Source organism: Phalacrocorax carbo, chromosome 6 (genome assembly GCF_963921805.1).
Source record: "Phalacrocorax carbo chromosome 6, bPhaCar2.1, whole genome shotgun sequence".
NCBI lineage: Eukaryota > Metazoa > Chordata > Aves > Suliformes > Phalacrocoracidae > Phalacrocorax > Phalacrocorax carbo.
Genome location: NC_087518.1, coordinates 59,592,985 through 59,612,326, shown reverse-complemented (window position 1 = coordinate 59,612,326; position 19,342 = coordinate 59,592,985). Strand labels below are relative to the sequence as shown.

The 19,342-nt window shown below is 45.1% G+C and overlaps 1 long non-coding RNA gene across 1 annotated transcript in view; it reads right to left on the bottom strand.

Moving 5' to 3' along the window:
- Positions 1-19,342, bottom strand: part of LOC135313981 (uncharacterized) — a 36,613-nt gene that overhangs the window by 15,140 nt on the left and 2,131 nt on the right. Inside the window, exons 3-5 of the long non-coding RNA XR_010373498.1 lie at positions 17,359-17,665; positions 15,313-15,724; positions 13,338-13,408 (exon numbers count right to left, since the gene is read on the bottom strand). This is a non-coding gene — a long non-coding RNA (uncharacterized LOC135313981). The remainder of the gene's footprint in view (positions 1-13,337; positions 13,409-15,312; positions 15,725-17,358; positions 17,666-19,342) is intronic.

Genomic DNA, 19,342 nt, shown 5'->3' with positions numbered 1-19,342 from the left:
ATTTGTAGCACAGAGGTTTTACTGCACACAAAGATGACTGTTTCTGCTGGTGGTAGGAATATCCATACAAAAGCAGATCAGCCAGCAGCTGGAGCACAGCCTGATGAATTGCAGACGATTTTATGACATCTTTCGAAGTTGATTTTCATTTCTAAAGAACTTTCTGGTGCGTCAAGTACAAGCCAAATATTATCTATTAAACAAAAGGGGGAATATTTTGGCTAACAGTCTTTTACTCCCTTTTTGAATGTCAGCACATGTCCCCCTGGCAGATTCCACAAATGCAAGACTACCAGATGGTTGCGTAACAGCGATGCCCAAAATACGCTCTAGAAGTTAAAGAGCCACAACAGAATACGATGAGTGGGTAGCTAAGGGACATGAACAACATCTACTCTCAGTCACCACTTCCACAGGCGGACAGAGCCATTTAAAACAGTGCCAAGACTGTCACCTGGAAGAGAGTAAGAGCACAGCCTGCCCTGGTACAACGTGACACTACGCGCAGCAGCACGCTGCAGATACTGCTTGAAATATATATTATTTTTATTTTTTTTAGAAAAGGAGATTTTAAAATCAACACAATGGAAATGAATGGAAAATGCCGAGAATCATTTTCTTGAAGCATTTGCCTTTGGGAATGCTTTATCTCCACAGACAATGCTCAGTCGGGTTTTGAAACTTCAATGCAGGGTTCTTCTTTATTCTTAATTAGGCATTTTACATATCCCATCTTCCAAATCTATACTCAACTTCTTTTATGGCTAAGGTTTTTTGGTTTTGTTTTGGTTTGGGTTTTTTTCCCCCCCCCTTTTTTTTCTTTGCTATATTCAGTAGCTTTCCCACTTCAAAGCAGTGGTACAAGAAGTGGTCTCAGTTACAGGTGTGCAATTCAGTCATCAGGGATATGTAGATAACAAATTATCCACAGTTTCAAGTTTTTCCCCATCTTGTTCGTAGCTGCTGTACAAAACCTTGCCTGACAATGATATTTTTATGACAGCTTAACTGCCATCGACAGCACATCATTGATTTAGGAGATGTGCTATAAGTGAATATTTATATTCTGAATTTCTGAGAAAAGAAAACGTTATCCAGGAAAACCATATACGATATAACACGAAGCATTATTTGGGAGAGGGCAGCAGTACACGAGTTACAGCCAGGCGCCACAGCTTTTACATAGAGGCACGGAATTTACTTTAAGAGGTGTGAACAGCAGGGCACCGAGTGCCGAGAGAGGCAAGGATATAGTCCCGGTGTTTGTGAATAGGACGGTGCTAAATGCCGAAGCTGTTCAAGGGCACGGTGCAAAAGTGCATGTTTACAAGAGGATCTCAGGCTTGTAAACAGCAGGGCTTTAAGCAGGCGGAGAAGAGTTCACGTTCCCGAGAAGGGAAGGCAGCACAAAATGTCCTGCTTCTTTGCAGAGAGTCATCCCGCTCGCGGCTGCCTAAGATTAGAGACACGGCCATTGTTCCAACGGATAATCAGGGCTAAGAGCTTTTTTTCAGGGCACCTCTTGACAGCGTGAGGGCTGGTACAATTTGGCATGTCAGCTGAGCTGCGCTGAAGATCTGAAAAGGCCAAATTACAGTGTTATTTTTCTCTGTACTTCATTACAAAGCCACTAACAGTATCAACGGGATTAATGCGACGATGGGATTAAAGCGGTGTTAACGCCTTTTAATGAGATCAATCTCATTCTTAAAAAAATAGGAAACTTTATCAGGAAGGAGTCAGGGGAGTGATCTGTGAACAGGTTTAATGGGGGTGCAAGATTTCGTGTCTGTAAAACATTTCTGGCAGAGTGTTTTCATTCACTTTACTCTCCACATAGTGCAGTCTGGAAGCCTGTTAAGGAGAAAACTATAGCGTTCCAGCTTTGAAATTAGGAGGCGCTACAGTAATTAATGCTCCTGCATCAGCGGCTGAGGGGAGAGCTTCCAGCCGCTCCGCGTTTCCGAGGAAATGGGATGCTCATAGAGGAATGGCAGAAACGAACTCGCCGAAGCAGAGCCCCCGATAACGGCAGGTACCTGCTGAAGTCCTTGAAACGGGCGCAGCGGTGCTGCACAGCAGAGTTTCGGTTTGCTTGAATTCGCTAGAAACAACTCTGCTCCCACTTTGCTATCCAAGACCCTGTGTCTCCAGCAAGTGAAAGGAATGATCAAATAGGAGGTACCACGGTAAGGCAGCTGCAAACTGATCTGTAATCTGTACCATGCAGGACATGGTAACGATAAACTTCATATGAAGAGTAACACAGAAATCCCAAAGAACCAAACCTGTGTAACTCAGGATCCACAAATAACAAAGAAGGAAAATACTAGTTGGCAAGCACGCCTGATAAACCATAAATTAAGCATTAAACATTACAAATTATACAACAACTTTCTATATTTAATTACATAAGGTCTTCCTACAAAAATCGACATCTCCGCAGTCCAAATTTGAATACAACGTGAGCAAAGCGTTCTATTAATGCGGCAACTAACCAAAAAAATGACATTAACACAAAAAAATGTAATTATAAACCAGAGCCATTTTTGTGCTCTAGAGCAGCGATTTTTCCTTTCCCGGCGCAGTATGGCGTTTGCTGTCCACGTTATCATGAACACGCTGATTCGAAGTTTCACAAATGTTGGTTCAAACTTCAAGCAAGCACCCTGTCCCCTACGATTTCAGAGGATTAAAATATTCAGAGTTTATTATTCCCCAAAATCACTGACTGCCCTCTCCGCTCCGAGGAAGCGCAGAGGTCTCCGTAATTGAGATAACAGGTCACCCAGTCCCTCTCCCTCTGCACGCAGATGAGTATGATGATCCAGACTGCTCTTTTTTACTGGTATGACAAGTTCCGTTTTTGCACGTTGACATCTGAATTTGCAGTTCGACTGAGAGTTGCCGTTCTGAGTGGGAGCCTACGCCACCCTTGATTGCACATCCCACTCACCAAGCGTACGCCCGCGTGTCCTACAGATAGAGCCCGGCACAGCCACACGTTCCAGATACGCTGTCCAAATACGCTGACTCAGCAGCACTGCAGCCACCCTACTCTTACTTGCAATCACCATCTCTAAAAGAAGTCTGATTGCTGTTAACAAATGCCATAGGAGGTACTGCAGCAACTTCTCTAATTACAACAGGAATAAGCCCAAGGAAGCCGCGTAGTTGAACGGCAACGCACCCAGTAGCAAATGCAGTTTTCTGACCGGCACCACCAGAGCCAGCGCGGCTCCTCGCCCCTCCAGCCCCTGCTTGCTGCACCCTCCCCGTCCGCCCACAGCTTGCTACTCGCTACCACAGGACCAAGAAGCGCACACAGCGCTCAAGGAGCGGTCATGCCACAAGCACGGTCAGTCCCGTAGCTTCCCTTCTGCCCCATCACAAAATGCCTGTGGGCGCACAGAGGAACCGACGCGTACCCCTCCAAGTCCCCGGGCGGGGAGGGAACGCGGTTGTGGGGCCCCAGCTCTCCGTCTTGCAGCTGCTTCAGACGATACTCTTAGGTAGTGCCCTCCGTTTCTACCAAACAAAACCCACTCCGCGTTTTTCAGCCCATGCTCCTTTTCTCTCTAGTCCCCCAGCATCCCCCATCCTAGCTGCAACTGTACTTCTCAATTTCTTTGCATCATTTTAATGCCATATTCCTTTCTAACTTTCTTGGGTGACACCTTTTTACTGATTAGGACTGCTCCAGCCTGATCAAGGCAAACAGGATTATTCAAGATAATTAACATTTCTATAGGGCACTGACAATTACACGCAGATTTGAAACCCAGAATACAAAAGAGCGACACCAATTACAATTCTAGGAGGATTCTCATTCATTATCATGTTTACTTACAAACATGAAATTAGTGATGCCTGGATTAAGATTAGAAACAACACGAACTGCTATCACAAATTAAATCCTTTCAAGTGTATTTCACACAGTATCCCTTAAAATATGAAAAATGATAGTAGGGAAGATACTTTAATGGAGGGCATTTTTTTTTTCCTTAAGAATAGAAATACAGCTATATAGAGAAAATGGCTTATGATAATTTATTTAGATTTCTTGCTAGCAAAAAGAAGAGGCATAACAAGCTGTAAAGCAAGGTATAATATTTAAATGAAACTTGAAAGTTCAACTACATAATTCAGAAATTTTTTTTAAACAAAAAATGACAAAAGGGTCATAAGCAGAGTTCATCTTGTTTCATAAAACTGTATTTGAATGATAACATTGACCTTAATTGTTAGAAGTCAATTTAAAAGATCATTTTGCTGTATGCCAGGGGTTGCAGGGAGAGCCCAGAGTACCAAAGACATCAAAGTTGTATTTCACCCCTGTGAAAGACACTATTTTTCCCTGGTCAAAAACCTGAAGGTGATTATAAGTAAGAGGGGAAAAAAACCCAACCTAGCAATAATGAGCAGCATCTAATAAGTCAGAAACAACACACAGGAGCCAAGTGAAGCGAGGGCTTCTCAAAGGCACATATGGCACGCTTTCCTCTGACAAAAGGCCCCACAAGCAGAAGACAGTAACTGTGAGCAGTTAAAAACCCACCACCCTCAGCCGCACAACCTGACAGTGGAACAGATCACAAGGACCTAATTAATACACGTGGTAGGAAATACATTTGAAAATAGGGGATTTAATTGATATCTGTTCATTCAACCCCTTGGAAGATAGTGTGTATTTTTCTTTAAACACGGGTCAACCACCTCCCAGGTCATGACCACCCAACTCCCAGCAGGAGGATCCACTCACCCGCTCCAAAACGGCTCTCGCACCCTCAATAAATTCCCAGCTGCTGAAGACGCCTGTCCTGGCTTGGCTTCACCTGGGACCAAGCCTAAACATAAATACATCCAGTTTTACCTTTCTTCAAAGTCTTTTTTCATTTGATGAAGTTGATCCAAGGTAGAAGATACAGCTCTTTCGAGGACTGGGACTGTGACGTCCTTGGGTTTCCAGTACCTGGGCGCTGGGAAGGCATTATTTCCTTTTTCCCAGGCCTGGTTTTTTTTTTTGCCTCTGCAGATGGAAGGCTGCTCGCCTCCTGCTCTGAACCCATGCAAAACCAACACCACCGGGTCTCAAGCCTTTGCTAGGCGTCTCTGATTTTCCTGTTGCCATCACATCAGTAATAATTCCTACCTTGCTGTATCACACCAAACATCACAGCAGTGCAACAGACCCGGCAAAGGCAAGAAGTACAAGGAAAGCAGTAAAGGACCTCCGCAGGTAAACTGGGCTTTGGTCTGTCAGGCTCACCGAGACCTCCCCAGAGCTCGGGGAGACCGGCTGCCCCAGGGCTGCTGCCCCCCGAACGCTGGTGAGGAGGCTGCAGAAGGCTTTGGGAGGTCTGGTTTTTAGAATATGATTTTAAATTAATTTCTCTCCCCATTTTAGGACAGCTATGGAAGAGTAACAGAAGCCATACGCCAGGCTCGTTTTTGAAGAGGAAGAGAAAAAAACCAACCTAATATTTTGATTCCAGACCTAAATTTAGACCGTAACAATTTTTAAGTGAATTCTCAAAGTAACAAACTGAGTTCTTTCTCACCTCTTCTTGTTTACAGTCTCATAAACTGGGATCCCACACTACCAGTGTCACAGAGGATGTCATTTTTTCTCTTGGCAAGTAAACACATGCGAAAGAAAAGGCATTGCATTTATAATGATAGCAACAGAACTTGCTAACATAGTTTTTACCAGGTTTCAAAGGGACAGCTTCAGCTTTCTGATGTACAGTGCAATGTCTCTTAGATTCACATGTATTTTTTTCCACCCTGCTGAGCACAGTTTAAAATACAGCAGCAGCATAATTCAATATTAGACGATTTCACAGGACCGCATGAGTTCAAAACAGAAGAAATAACATTAAAAGCAGAGAAATCAATCAAATGAATGATCTGAAAATAAAATTAGAGCATAAATAAAACAAAAGTAGGCCCAGGAATAGACAGACTGTCTCCTCTTTTCCTCTTGGGACAGATTTCTTTTAGTATGGCTTCAGTCACTCACCCTGACATTTTCTCCGACTCCCCGGAGCCCCTCGCAAGCCTGGGTCAGGATTGAGCACTGAAGTTGGAAGATGCTTCTTAGCATTTACTTAGCAGGAAACAAGGGAAAACAGCCACAGTCTTAAAGCACAGGATACCTGTGCATTTTGTGAGGATTTTCTTAGTTTTTCCTTTGATATGGAATTATTTTTCAAGCACTTTTTTGATTTGTTTACTCTCAGAAATACGTTCCATCAGCACTTTTGGTATTAGCTCTCACCCTTGATGCTCCCAGACCTTAGTCTTTCTCCTCTCCAGCATGCTGCCAGCACCAGACTGCGGCTCACCTCCCGCTCCTAACTCAGTTCCCGTGATTTGAAATGATTTCTCCCTTTCTGCTCAGATATTATCTATAATGACTGATGGTCAGTACCTGCTCTGCTCCTGCAGCAGCTGGCAGGGAGAGGCAGGGCTGCTGCGGAGCGCCCGACCTCTGGTTTCACTCAAAACCCAGCACCAGGAACAGTTAAAAGCAGACCTTGGAGACAAGCGGTGAGGGGTGTCTGTTGGCAGATCTCCGTGCCTAAAAGTGAGAGCCCACAGCGTGAGTTTGGGGGTTCCTGCCCTTCGCCGGGGTGCACGCCCTGGTTTGGGGCGGGGTAATCAGGAATACATCAGCAAAATGCAATAGCAAAAGACAGAGTTTGTCAAAAAAGGAAAGAAACATGAGAAAAGGAGTTACGCTTAAAGGCAGCAAACTTCTGTTTCTTGTAAGGGGAACAAAAGCTTATTGCTCCTACATGACAAGAATAGCATTTTTAACATTCCCCTTTTCAGTAATAGCAGCCGAATTCTCATAGGATTCAATGTTTACGCTCACAAAAATCAATTTTTCCCTTTTATTAAAAAATTATGTACAGTAAATTGCCGCTACAACACAATCTACATTGTTTAACATACCCTGCTTTGATTTATGGTTCCGTTCATAATCTGCTGATGATTAAGCTTCTCAAAAACAATCCACTAGCCTTTCTAAGTGATATCAAGTTGTTTGGTTTTAATCTGCTGAAAATCATCCTGTAGCCAGATGCATTATTGAAGAATTACATTTTAATTTATTTTCATGCAGTGCCTGTGATGGGCATTCGGATTAACAGAGTACGATAATGCTTCTTTATGCCTGTATCTATTCAAATCAGAAATTACCTGCATACACTGTCTCTGATGGTGGTCAAAAATTGTACAAAGAACTGAGAATAGTGCTTCTTAATATCACACAGCCCTGCTGCTCATCAATGAGTCTTTTTCTGTTCTAATGTTTTTGTCATGTATATGAAAGTCATTATGTAGTTTAGAAAACAGGAGATGAAGTGAAAGAGGAAGATCAGGGACCTGGGATGCATTAATATTCTACCAGCGTCAAAGATATTTCCCTCGAGGGGCTCCTACAGGCCACACTGTTATTACAGTGCCTATCCATTATCTTGTGCTGTACTTGGTATTAAGACAATAATGGAGAGAATAGGATTATGTGCAGATGATAGGAAATGCGAAGGCAATTCAGCAAGATAGGAAATGAATGGAGACATGATTCTTTCATCGAAGCTGGGGATGGTTTAGCATAGGGTAAGGGAGAAGATAAATGAAGCAAAATGAAATCTTTACAGGTTAGCTAGGGTAAAATGAGTGTTTACATAGAATCCGATGAGTTTAACCTTTTTGATACAGAATATCGCAGCGTCTTTCTTTAATGCCTCCCTTCAGAGCTCTGGTTTGATCTGAAAACTTCCTTGACACACATGGGGGAATGACCAGTGTTAATTTGATAGAGGGGGCCTTATGTAGCGGGTAACCCTTTAATTCACTCCAAGAAAGGGGGAATTCTGATCGCCGCTCCAGATTTCTGCATTTCAACTACAGGCCAGAGAAACTGTGTCCTACCAGCTAAACAAAGGCAGAAAATGAATTTTTTTTAAGGAAAAAGAAATAAAGAAGGATTGAGCATAACTAAGTGAAACACTGATCCCCCAGTAAAGTGCTCCCATTCTGATTTGCTATTGCATACATCTTAATTCCACGAGCACGAGCCTGTGGCTGATAGCAAGTAACAAAGGCTAATAATTTTAGGAGGCCAGCAATGCATTATGATAGTGATAAACAAAGACAGGACCAGATTGTGTCATTTACAGACATTTCTCTGGCTTATGTCTGTCATATTTTTTTAATTAGGATAAATCACACGCACGCGTTTGCGATAACAGCGCAATGCCAAAAGAGATCATTTTTGTTCCCTAAAGTACAGCTATTATTTTATCCTTTCTAAGCAGCGCTTGAAGGCTTGCCTTCGGTTAGGTTAAAACCCAAAGTAGATCAGCAGCACGATGCATCCAAACAAAAGCGGACGTCAAAGAGGCGCGAGGGTAACTCTCACCAACCTTGCAGCCCACAGGCTGCCCTTGTACCGGGCGATGGGAACAGCAGCGGTTTGCAGCGCAGCGATTAACGCGCACTTCGCAGCGCCGAAGGGCCACCCTGCACGCTCGGAGCCAAGCCTGCCATCCTCGCTAACTTACTGCCAAGCGGCGAAACGTGCCCGTACGCAAGGCAGAGCTCCCAGCACAGAAAAACCCTACTGCGATCGCTATTGCACACCGCAGGCGCTTCCTCGCATGCCTGGCCCTGCCTCCGGCACCCACTGGCCCCGCCAGCACGGCTCCATGCTGCTCTCTGCTGCTGTCTCCCACTCACCGCCTCCGCGCTTTCCCACTCCTCCCTTTGTCTCAGGCCCTGCTGTTTGTCCGTCGTGGCTTAAGTATTGGCTTGCCTTGGCTGGCTAAGCCGTGGGATGTATTGATCCCGGCTGCTGCTTCTGCTCTATACCTGATCTCCCTCCCAGCGACCGCCGCCTGCCAGGCACCGCTTTTACACCCAGCCTAATTACACGGCAAGGCTTTCCTCGGCTCCCCACAAACCCTCCCTCCCTTCACTGACACAACAAGGTTTTTCTTCCTCTGAGAGGTTTCCTCTATTTAAAGTTTTTAGGCCAGGTCCTGAGCAGATGAAAATTAGCATTACGCCCCAGAAAGTGTGTGCCTGTCTGTGGCACTGCCTGCGCTACGTTAGCCACTGCCTGGGCAACGGCAGAACGCTTAGCTTTAAAAAAAAAGTTGATTTCTGAGCTTTCACTCGCATCCCGCACTACATCGTAGCACATCCTGCGATGGGGGCACAGAGCTCAGTACATTGATGGCTGGACCGGGTGCTTGTGACAGCCCCTGCGCAGGCAGCGGCAGGGCTCAGGGAGAAGAGCAAAGTGCGTCTCAGAGCAGAAAGGGAAACTCCAGCAGCCCAGTAAAATTGGAGCACATCTGATGCAAGGCCCTGCTCCCCAGTTCAGCCGGGCTGGGGCCTGGCTGTGCCCCCCTGCCAGCTGCACCCAGACCTGGCACTGAACCTGCCTGACCCTCCCAGCCCCAGCAGCACAGAGATGGGTAGAGAGCCGCTGTGCAGACCCTGGGCGGAGGAAGGCTGGGAAGTGCCAAGTGTCAGTACTAATCCACAGAGGACTGGTAGCCCAGATACACCCCACAAACACCAAAGAGCTCAGGGCCCCACAGCAAGGGGTTGAGACAGCAAAACTACCCAGCTCTAAGCTAGGGGGTCACCTTGTACCAATGACACCCTCCTTTACATTTTTTTCTCCTTCCCTGTGATCAATAGGTATTAAATTCAGCTGCCCCCGCCCCATACCCGTGTTTCACCCCACAGTTCAGCAGGGCCAGCATGAGCAAAGGCACACAGCGCCAGCTGAATGCAGAGCATCCTCACTGCAGCTGGGAGCGAGGACGGGATTCCTAAATCAGTTTTTCTCATCAGCTTCAGGTGACAAGAAGCATTTCTGTGACAAGTGCGAATCAGCAAACTTGGGGAATTAGGAGCACACTCATGAATTTTATAACAGGCATAAATAGAGGGAGGTGTGAAATAGCAACAGGAGAGCTAGGTGTCAGGATTGTCCCTTGCACAGGGAGGTGGGGACTCTGCTGCACTGCTGGGGGCTGTCCGCTCGCCCCCTTGCATCGGGCAACACCACATACTCCAAAGATATTGCTAGAAAACCTACAAAGAAAACCATCCACCAAAGACTAACTGCCCGAACTACCTTGTGTGGCTGGCTGGTGACTTGAAGAAGAGTGTTTGTAAACATGCTTTAATGCTTCTTAACATAAATGGACATTTACTTGTATAAATGTCTAATTATGTTTGGAATTAACTAAGCATGAGTCTAGACTGTCCCACAACAACACATGGGGGGCAATGAGAGATAATGATGCATAATATCCTTTTATCTTGTCACCTTTTCATCTGATGCAATGTTACTAGCTTTTACATTGCTAGAAAGAGTTAACAAGAACAGCCAATTTAATTAATCTGCTCTACTTACTACTTACTTGGTACACTGCCATTTCTTCCTCAGCTGAGTGCAGGCTGACTTATTCATTTGCGCTAGAAATTACAAGTGACTGAAGCAAGTACCTCCATGAGTCATAAACTTTACCAGTCTCTTACATCAGTATCTCTTGTCAGAAGTTAAAGGCAGCCAGTTGAAGCCACTTCCAAAAAATATAGATGGATTAAGCACTTTCCAAACCTCTAGCTTCAGCATGGTAAGTTCCGACTGCTTCCGATGACTCAGGAGGTGGCCCTAGCACGGGATCAGACCCACTGTTTTGCTTCGCTGCATCGTATTTTATTGTCTGGTTTAAGAAACAGCTTAGGTATTTTTCACCTGGCAAGACTCACTAGCTAGAAATAGTCAATGCAACCTACGTAAGGGGAAAACTGCCGCAAGTATTTCCATGAGCTGTGCAAGCGATACCACAGCCAGCTTCCCACGAGCAAATCGTGCCCACGAACACAGATAAGGTGGGCACCCCGTTCCTCATAGCTGCAAAAACGTATATAAAGGCAAAGCCATGCTTCTCATAAACAGTGACCTTGGGGACAGCCACAGGAGGCATGGCCCTGCCCTATTCCTCTCTGCCCCCATCTGCCTGCAGTTGACACGCTGGGGTAAGGGCTGGGCACCAGCACTGCACGAACTGTCCCCGTCCCCCCGTATGCCTCCAGCCTCTCTGCGGTATCGCTGGCACCGCCACAGCGGGACTCCTGCCCCCGCTGGTGCCGGGGTTCCTGCCTCTGGCTGGGACTCCTATGCCCCTCGTGGCCTCCCACTAAAACACGGCCAAAGCTCTCAAGTCTGCTGGGACTTCTGGATGTGCAGGCATGACAGGGTCATTTGAACCAGCGTCAGACTGGGAAATCTCGGGAATCCTTCTGCTTCCATTCTCAAGTCCAATGCATGCTTAAATTGTGTGGAATGGGGTCAGAGAAGTAGTTTAGTGATTAAATCTATAATTCAGTAGCTACCATTTGCTCCTACAAGGAAACTCCAGGCTTGAGGAGGTTGTTTTCTTGCTTGCGGCCCCCCAAGGAACACATATGCAGGCTAGAGAGCCAAGGTTTATGGTGAGAGGTAATATCTTTTATGAGACCAACTATTAGAGTTGGGGGGGAAAAAAATACACAAGCAAATAAGCCATTAGATAGGTCTGAAACAGAGGTTGCCAACTGCAGTAAAAGCATGTTGGGAAGATATGCTCTGGGATGAAGTTGTTATATTATCAGCTAGATGATATGAGAAAGGACAACTAGCACCTCTGGAGCAGCAAGGAGCCCCAGCACGGGGAGCCACGCAGAGGTCACTCGCTCCCACGGGACAGCAACGAGAGAAACCGCAATAGTTGGACAGGATTGAAAAGTTTGCAGGAATGGAATGAAAATTACAAAATTTCATAAACCAGCCCCTCTCCGTTGGGTCCCTGCTCTTTAGTATCTCCTAGAATGAGGAATTTTCATTTGCAGGTTTTCTCTTCAGTTTGTTCTGTAAATCTGCTTTGAAAATCAGAATGTCGGAACAGAGAGTTTTTCTGAAAAAAACAAGTTCATCCTGTGAAAATGGTGTTCCTGTACCTCCTTGATTGCCCAGAGGAATTCATTTTGGTGTACTGGGCTCATTGAGTCTCACTCACACCATACCCACAGACCCAGCTGGTGCACGGGGTAAAGCCTACCACAGTGCTGGTGCCTATGTGCAGGATGGCCACGCTGTGGAAAAATAAACTGGACTGCAAAAAGACAACACCACTACATAGGTTATAATCGTGTGCTTACCACGAAAATACCAACATTATTAAGAGAAAACTTATTTTGTTTTGGCTTAGCATTCATGGATTGAATCGGTGATAAATAATTTACTTACGATCTGCAGATTAGCTTTTTTTATCTTTTCTGCTTTGCCTAATACATTCATTGTGGGCACTATCAAAAAGAAGTCCAAAATATCTTTTAGTCTGTAATCCTGTTTATGGAAGATGAATGTCTCATCTTACTATTCCTCCACCCCAAAGCAGAAATACATTAAGTACACTCCTTGCCATTTCTCAACAGAAGGAGCCCAGAACACCTTTGTGAACGTGGAATAATTGCTAAAATACCGAGTACTATGTATCTCAGCAGACTGCGCCTACGCTGGCTACCAGCTTTCTGCATCTCGACCTCTGGAAGAAGAATAAAAACATCTGGAAACACATAAAGGAGGCAAGAAGATTATTATCTTGCATTACAGAAACTTTACCAAGTCGAGGCTAAAGTAAGGATTCAACCTTGTTTTGTTTGATCCGCTGGACGTTAAAGGCCACCTCTCTGCTGACCCCAGCGACTTCCAGCTCCGACCCGTCACCTCATTAAGGTGTCTCCAGCATTTCCCAAACGACCACTACCTGTACCCAACTCCCTTAGCTGTAAGATACATTCAAAGAGAATTACAGACCGCATTTATTAAAACAGCTAACAAGGACAACAAAGAACGCATAACATCAAGACCGAGCACACTCCAGCAGAAATATTTTGCCTCTGCTACCATGCATCTGGTTCACAGACAGCAAACTATTAGTCTGACACACCTGAACTGACACTCCCACTTGTTTTAATTTCTCCTCTAATTGTAAGGAACTGCTGCGTGCTCTGTGCCCCATCCAGCTGCACCCTCAGAGCCTCTTTCAGTGAGAGCCATCTCCTTTCACAGCAAGCCCGGAGGATGCTCGTGGCTCTCAGACCTGCCCGGGGTCTGAGCTGGAGATAGTCAGGCCACTAGTACCTTTGTTCTCTACTCTCTTAATTGCTTAAAGCCCAATCACCTCTGCCCATCAAAAGACTTGAAAGGGAATGTTACTGAAGATCTAAAATCAGGCTGTATTTTGGTTGACATCACTTACCCTCCTCCAAAAGACACCGTTTTCCTTGGCAGGTGATAAACACCACCTCCGACGTTCCACCGTAGATGCTGCTAATTAAACCACAGTGAAATTCAGATAATTAGCAACCTTTTCTTACACAGCAGGTTACTTATTCTAAACATTTTTCCAGATGAAATGGTATTTAAGACACTTTTTAAAATCTACTGTTTTCCATGCTCTCAAAATTATTTTCTGTTCTAATAGGAAGAAAAGAAACAAACAACAAAACAGAAAGAATCATGTAGGATCCTGAAAGCAGGGCAAGCATTCATCACCAGCGTTTGTTAGCATTTGCACTGTTTGACCACATGTATACTGCAAAGACTCTAGCAAAGAGAGTCCCTCAGATTGTAAGGATATAGCATTTTTATTCCATTTTGAAAAAGAAAGTAGATTTGTAAAACCAATTCAATGCCTGTATACCTTTGGTAGATGCCCTCTTTAACTTTCAGCAATGTATTACGTTACCAGCAATTGGTATGGGGCGAATTGTCTAATACTTAAGCACACGGTGCTGATGTTTCTGTAATAAGAGTTTTGTTTATATTTAGGATTAACATAGGGATTGCATAATTACTGGGATGAAGGCATGCCTATCCCATAGGAAATACTGCACATCCACCCAGTTCTTCCCTTGCTCCGCTGCCCGAAACCTCTGCCCACACACAGGTGTAAGGGGACTGCCCCTCCTGCCCTCTCACTCCAAAATATTTATGCTATTGTTTAAAACAGCGGCCACAGCGAATACAAAAACCTCCGTTCCCTTCTCCTCCTGACTTGCAGCCGCTGCAGCCCCCTCCATCCCCTCCCGTCACTCTCTGCCCTGTTCAGTGGGGCTGCTGAAAAGGATACAAACACAGGGCAGGGTTGCCAAAGCTGCTCCGCTGAGGGACCACAGCTGACCCTCACTCGTTACGCTGCAATTCATCTGGGAACTGGAGGGCACGGTTGCAACTTTTGCCCTCTGCTGCCTACAGCCTTTGAGCACCCCTAATTACTAGTAGTCAGCTGTTCTCCCCCTTCTTCTTCCTCCCCTACGCACCTCTAATCACACTTCTCCCTCATCAAGCTGGGAGCTCTGCAGGGGTTAACCCTGAAAAATTTTACAGTAACGGCAGCTTTTATTGTAGTGGCAATTACAGAAAGAGAAAAAGCAATTTAGTCTTTTATGTGGCTCACAGTTTCATTAATGCCATACACTTTCAGCCGACTTGAGTTGTTATGCATTAACTCAAAAAGGCATGGTACACAAACACCGCTAAAATAAAAAATAACGTAAGACAGGGCAAACTTTAACTCCTCAAATACAGGCTTAATTCCTTAAATACCAATAATGCTTGTATATAACAGCTTTATTACTGCCCTCAGCTTCAGGCCAAAGTCACTGTGAAGTAAACTGCTCAAGCAAGGTGGCAGAAAAAAGAAAGAAAGGTTTAAACAATCTGCAAAGAATTCCTTGCTCCTCTTGTGGCGTACTGGGGAACTCTGCTCCTAGCGCTTGCTGCACCTCCTGTCGCATGACGACAAGAAGAACTTAGATAAAAAGCAAGGTGCTGGAGCAGTAGCAGTTACAGAGCAGTATAAATCTTTTAATGCTACCTACACAGCCCGTGCTTCCCCTCTGCTGGGATCAGTGGCCAGGAAAACAACAGCCACTTCAACATTTCTTACGCACCCGCTATATTTCTGGACATCGGCCTCCTCCTCCCCAGCTTTCTAGTGAGGGAATTCTTTAGCCACAGGGAGGAAAAGCCCGCTGCACTCAGCCTTTCCGGAGCATCCCGCACTAAGAGCCCATGGTGACTCACCAGCCGAACACCGCCTAAGCATAACTCTTCTTTCTTCTGCCAAACGCTAAGACGTGTTATGGAAGGCCAGGAAGCGGCTCTGGGGCTTCCTGGTCACAGGAGCTTCACAAAGCTGTCAGCGGTGTCCTGAGACAGCTGGTACTTACCGTCGGGAGGCAAGCACCCTGCTGCTGACGTCTTCCATTCCACCTGCCCTGGAACCCGCTGAGCGGCAACGCTGGATTTCGTTGCCGTGGGACATGCCTGGTGGTCAGCGGCGCTCTGATCAGGAGGAGACCTCCATGAGCTCGGGTTCTGCTGACACTGTGCAGCATTGCATGCCTCCAGCACCACCTTGTCCTGTTGGTCATTACCATTTGTCTGGCATTAAAAATGTCGTTCCCTCAAAGAAAACAGGCTGGAAAAGGGTCTAGTCAGTGTTTCCCCTTCTCTTCCTTCCCTTCAGGTATGGAGTGAAGCTCTCCACACAAGTTGAGAGACGTTTCCAGCGCTCTGCTGATATTATAACCACGTTAGGCAAAGCTCCACCAAAGTGATTAGTATCATTTTACCTTGGGCCTGCCAAAAAGCAGAGAGAACGGAAAAGGTAATCACAGGAATTATTTTTGTTGAGCCTCAGCCCCAAAATTCCAGAATTTGGAATCACGTGCAAAGAGTCGCTGGCGTTGCAGTGGCCAGCGCACGAGCAGGTGCCAAGTGCTTATACCCAGGCTTTCCAAATATTTCTGGGCAGTGCAGTCACAAATAAAGAATTCGCTTCATTACCTTGTGGGATTGGGTATACGAACAACTCACAAAGCAGTTCTCACCTATCACTTAACACGGTGACATAAAAGCCATATCGGATTAAGGGCATGACTACACGACTATGCTTTAAATGAAACTCGTACCATATATCTATGTCTATAGGTTTTTCTACAAAAGATCTTGCAGGAAAGTTAAGATAAATCAACTAAACCCATGATGATAATGTGTAGGTTAAAATGCATTAATTTCCTGCGTGGATATTCTCACTGAGAAGTGGTCTGACTTTACTGTAAAATAGGATTAAGCTACCATGAACTAAGGCCATTTTCCTTTTGAATTAGATCATCCACAGAGGAGCTTAAAGCAACCTAGGTTTGGTGCACTTACTTACACGTTTCCTTCATTTGTCTGAATTTTCCTACAGCTGGAATAAGCCTTAGTTAAACAAAAATCTCCCCTACTGTATTTCTGGCTGATATCAAACCACATTACCAGTTTAGCTGGTTTACAAATGTCATGTTAAAAACAGCTAAAGCTGTTCTGCAAATAGCAGAATGAGAGCCACCCCTTCGTACCGCAGAGGAAAACAGGCGCAGAGCCTGGGACCCCCACAGGCTCACCGACTTCAGGGCTCGTACTAAGCTGTTGCTAATCTTGAAAAGCAAACAAACGAAGAACCGAAACTTGAATTCAGTGTTACGTCCCATCTGAAAACATTTCCTTAGACTTGAGAAGACAGACGAACAAGGCAGTCTCGTGGGACAAGGTTGTGATGGAAAGCATCTGGCAACTTTGTCCTCTAGAAGCCTGAGCTGGGCAGGCGCAGCCCTGGGGTACCCCTCGTCACCGAACAGAGGATGCGTTTTTAGAGGTTAAATAAGATGCACTCTGAAATTTACCCATCCCAGGCTCACAGATGAAACGCTAACTAATGAACAAGGAAGAGCAAACGCTTTCTTGGGCTGATACCGACTCAAGTGTTAGTTTATCGGAACGATAAATGTTACACTTGACTAAAAAGAAATTGATACAGTTCACGTTCCCGAGTATTAGCAGGTAATTGAGATGTGACAAATAGAAATACAGAGAAAATAAAGCAAACACATATTAAATAAATATTCTTCTTGATCACTAAAAAGCGGTTTGGCTTCAGATGCATCAGGGAACAGAGAGCACTAACTATGACAAAAACAAAAGCAACTCTTTTTAAAAATATTGTCTTTACCCAGGTTTCTCCACAGCAGACGCAGGCATGTATCTGTAACACAGATTTTGCACTAACCTATCTACTGCTATTCCCTACAGATCCGAGCTACTAACACAGACAGTGGAAAAGTTCAAGAGAAATCTAACACAGACAGATGTTGAGCTTCCGTGCTTGGTTTTTTATTATTTCCTTGTTATTCCTCGACCTTCCCCAAAAGAACAAGAAAGGGTCTGCCTACCCAAAGAGGGCGGTGGCTGCCAGGCCCACTGCTGGCCCCACACCTGCAGTCCAGATGTCAGCTACGGCAGCAGCTCTGAGCGCCCGCTCTGCTGCCAGTGGTCCTGCGGGAGAGCTCTAGCAGCTGCTGTCGCTTTGACTCCAAGCGGGTTACGATTGCCTCCTTCATGCATCTCCAAACAACCAGTGTCAAGACTAGGTTTACGGAGACTAGACTTTTACACCGCTTCACCAGTGAAAACTTGGGGGAGTTTCTCTGGTCTCTGTGATGGTACGGTGATCTGCATCAGGTCAGATAAGAGCCAGATCTGAAAAGAGTTTGGCATGAATTCAGCAAAAACTATTAAGCAGAAAGCAAAAGACTATGTATTGTTCATAAACTAGGGAATATGCTACACCCACGTGTGCCAGTAGAGTGTTTTAAAATTGCTCAGTCATCCCCTACAAGAATACAAGAGATTCAGATAATTTTTCTTACAGGTCTCTCCTTCGTCGATGCACGAGCCACCCCAGAAAGAGCACCCCTGCAACACCCACAAATGTAAGACCTTTCATACTAGCTTATAGCACGGATTGTTACTTGCTTTTTGGACCAAACATACTGGAAATGCACTTTGCACTGCATTGCGTTAAATCATTACTTTATTATTTATAACTTAAAGATTTATTTGATCCCTGGCTGAAAAATTCCCTGTGCAAGGATTTTGGAGAGCAAACTCTGCCGGCTTGAAAATCCCAGCCCTGACACGCTGGGCCCGTTTCTGACCTGGCTTGAATCTCCTTCCATGCCCAGAAAGCCCCTCTGGGTCCCACCACCCTGCAGCCCGTTATCCCGAGGGACAGGGCAAGAACTCTGCCCGTAAGGGGACGGGGCTCCTTCTCCAGGCTGACCCCGCTGCTGGGGACACCGCAAGCCACAAAGGTTCCCACGCCCTCGATCTGTCTCTCTCACCGCTTGCTGGGAGACGCTACCGATGGGGCCAAGCTAAGATGTTCAGCCTGAACCACCACATACACAGGTGCCAGGTACTTCTGCCCGGCACAGCTCGAATCTTCCGCATCGCAGAGGAACGTTACTTGAGGGCACGTGTGGCTGCAAGGGACCAGTCGTTCAATGGATATTTCTCCTGCAGAACTTTCTTCGGCATCTGCACCGCTCTATGATTATCTGAGCGCCATTCAATCTACCTCTAACTTGAGTTGCCTAAGTATATTTGCATGTATATTGTAAGCATTATACTAAATGGGATGGGACTGCCTGTGTAATCATGCCACGACTTTCCCTTAGGGAAACCTGGTAAAATTATGTTCCATTACATTTGTAAAATACTACCCATTAAAAGCAGGAATAAAACTTTTATGTTCATGTGAAACAAAGCAGAAAAGATTCTCCACCCTTTAACTTGTATCAATTCTGATATGAAAGAAACATTTTCCAGGCAAGCAGGGATTCTGAATCTGACTTCAGTATAATGTGCTTTTGGCTTTGATTGTTTGACAGTTAAGCCTCTTTCCAAAATTCGCTTTTCTCTTAATTTAATATTATGAAACAACACAGAACGAAACCAGTTCATCTGCCTTGAAAAGGATAGATAGCAGCTTTGGAAGGATCTTTCTTATTTATTATTGTCCATGCCATGAAAGAGAAAAACTGTTTCTACGTACTGTTCGGTGTCCTTTACTCCTGCTGCGCGTGAATTCATTGTTTTAATTCCTTGATGCTCTGGCAAACTTTCAAGCATGTCACGGGAGAATTTTAAAAATGAAGCATTCATTTAGAAGTCACACAGTGGTGATATATATACAGAGCTTCAATTTAAACCATTATTGCATACCATCCTTTTCCTTTTATAATAATCCATTAAATGCTTTCAAGTATAGAGAAGGAATAGCAACCTGTAGATCTGAATGGAGCCCAGATGACCTATAAAATACATCCTGCCTCACTGCCTGACTAGTTCCAGCTCTCATCTCTAATGGTTGCT